Below are 3,001 nucleotides of genomic sequence, written 5' to 3'. Positions count from 1 at the left end.
TCACAGTCATCCAAAATTTTAAGTATGGAGGATCATTTTACTCAGAATCAAAATTTGAGTGGAAAATTCAAAGATAAATGAAAAAAGGTGTTATATTTTAGTTCTTGGGATAATTAGCCAATAAGAAAGGAAATTGGAAATAGAAGTAAAAATTTAAAATCTTTATGTGGAGAATAATAAAAGACTGACCCTGTTGACCCTCACAGACTGAAAACCATTTTTTTTTCAACCTAGAGTCCCTTAAGCTACTTTAGGCTTAAAATTAGCTAACACCTGCCAGGCAGTTGTTTTATATTGGTTTTCATGGCTGCCTTCTATCTCACAGTAACAAGGGTTTGATTGTAATGCTAGATCACTTTCATCATGTGGCACTGAATGCTTGGCTTTATTGAGAATTAATGTAAGCTCGATTTGTAAAGAAGTAGTGTTGCATTCATGCTGACATCGTGTACCAGTTCTGTTGGTTAGTAATTTGTGGTTATGCAGGGAAAACAGCTGACACTGGAAAAGCAAAGTACAATCTAAGTGTATCTGATCACATTAAAAAAGTTGAACTTCAAATGCAAAAATATAAAAAAGCTTGATGACCAGGATGTTCAATGTTTAGACCAGTCCAGAATTGAAGTAACTACAAGGGGAGATTTTTCATCTAAGTGAAAATACCAATAAAACAAAGTCCTGCATTCAAAACCCTAATTCAATAAAGAGACAGGAGCATTATGAGCTAGATTCGACCGAAGGGGCTCAAGATAAATGTGGCACCTCACAAAGCTTAGAAGAGAAATGTCATGTGAAATTATTTCCTAAATCATTCTCTCTGACAGCCGAGCTGAATGAGTCTGTTGAAAAATTAGCCCCGCTGTCTGTGTAGTGTGTGGGGGTGGGATGGATTGTTCATGATGAAGAGCAGTGTGTTCAGTGACCTCCTGCTCCTCACTGAAGTCAAATGTCTCCAGGTTTTGACCAGTGATACCTCCATCCTTGTGAATGAGTTCATTGATCCTGCTGGCATTTCTGGCACTGATGCTGGTCCCCCAGCAGACCACAGTACAGTTTACGCTGCTTGCTGCCACAGACTGGTAGAAGATCTCCAGCATCAAGTTGAATATATTAGAAGATCTAAGCCTCCTCAGGGTCTGCTCATACACTTGGACACAGCGTCAGTGTCGGTCCTGTGGAAGTATAGAGAATCATAAAATGGAAAAACCGTGTAAATAATTTACCTGTAGGTAAATGTACTTACTGCTGATTCATTCCCCCACTGGTAATTATGGGCTGGCACAATCCTGGTCCATTCCAAAGTGGACTTACCTGCTTTAACCTGGGACATGCAGGCCCTGCTGAGGAGCAGGGTTAGCCCTGAGTTTGTGGTTATCCCTGATAATCAACTAAACACAGGGCTTAAAGGTGCCTGTGTGAAACAGGGTTAAAGTAACGCAACATTCTAGTGTGTAAACATTAGCTGTGTGTTCCAACAGATATTCAGCCCGGGGCTAGTAAAAGTGCAGCGTCAGTCATATAGCCCTGGGCTGAGGCTAACCCTGGGTTAACAATGTGTGTGTAAATGGGCCAAGTTATTCCAGGGTCAACTCTTAGCTGATGGCTATGGATAGCTCTAGACTCACAATATGCAGTATGAGTACTTAGGTAAATGTTTTTATTTACTATCACTACATACTCATATACTCACATTTCAGATGTACATATTTCACTTTTTACTCCATTACATTTATCCGACAGTTGTGGTTACTGTTTTGTTTTTTCAGATTAAGATTAATCAAGTGGTTTTTGTGACTTGTCAGAGGTGACCTTGTGACCTCTTGAAAAAAGACAGTGTCTACTTGAGGCCCCTTTTCCGGTTTCAGACGTCGATGAGTTGTTAGCAGTTTAACCAAAGAGACATTTCCCCTCTAAACATCTGAGACAGTTTGAGTTAGATAACTGCTTGAGGCCCAAAGACTGTCCCAAATTGTCCAATATTTCAGGAAAGGTTAGAAAAGTCCAAGAAACAAATAAACATTTGTGCAACAGAGCTCTGTTTTTTGTACTTTCCTCTCCCAATAGAGCCTCAAGCATCTCATGACCTCTTAGACTTATCTATCCTGAGTCTTAGGACTACAATATCTAGCTTGATATAAAGTACTTAACACGAGCTCCACCTTGACCAGCTACAACAGTAAGGTGTTATTCACATTGATCCATCAATATTAACCATTTTAAAAAGTCACAGGGACAAATGCAGGACTCTTACTTTTTTTATGCTATTTTTACTGAAGTAAATGAGTACTTCCTCCACACTTGTGTCTGTCTGTACTGAAAATGAAGTACACAGACTCAGATTCTTCATTTTCTTCTTCTTTCAGCTACATGCTCTACCAACACACTGACAGCAGCTGCAGCAGTAGTGGTTGCGCAGCTGTGTGTTGGTTTCAGCTGCTTTGGCCAGCAGAGGGCGCTGAATCACCGTGTTGGAGTTGAGATGCACCTCAAGCTGAACTGTCTCTGCCAAACAGCTTGTAAAAGTCAGTCAGCAACCAAGGACACCCTGGGTTCATCCATGAGGTAAAGTGTTGAAATGATGCTTAAGTGGATCTGGTGAGCAACCTCTAATGCACCTGAAGGGAAAGAGGGATTGTGGAGGAGGAGGAGGAGGAGGAGGAAAGGGTGGAAAAGGGTGTGGGGTGGGCAGAGAGAGGGGAAGAAAAGGGTAGAGATGGGGGAGGAAAAGAGATGGTGGGAGAGAAATGGAGGAAATCTAGTATGAAGTGGAGGAGAGAGGAAAGACAAGGGAGGAGAGGGAAGGATGAGGGGAAGGGCGCAGGAGAGCAGGGGTGCGGAGGAGAGAGAGAAAGAAAGAGAGAGAGAGAGAGAGAGAGAGAGAGAGAGAGAGAGAGAGAGAGAGAGAGAGAGAGAGATGGAGGAAAATGATGGGAGGAGGAGGAGGAGGAGGAGAGGGAGGAGCAGAGGGCAGGCAGGCACTCAGTCTGTTTGCTCGCAGGAG

Source organism: Pagrus major, chromosome 23, assembly GCF_040436345.1.
Source record: "Pagrus major chromosome 23, Pma_NU_1.0".
Lineage (NCBI taxonomy): Eukaryota > Metazoa > Chordata > Actinopteri > Spariformes > Sparidae > Pagrus > Pagrus major.
The sequence above is the reverse complement of the archived record's forward strand: the minus strand, read 5'-3'. Positions refer to the sequence as shown.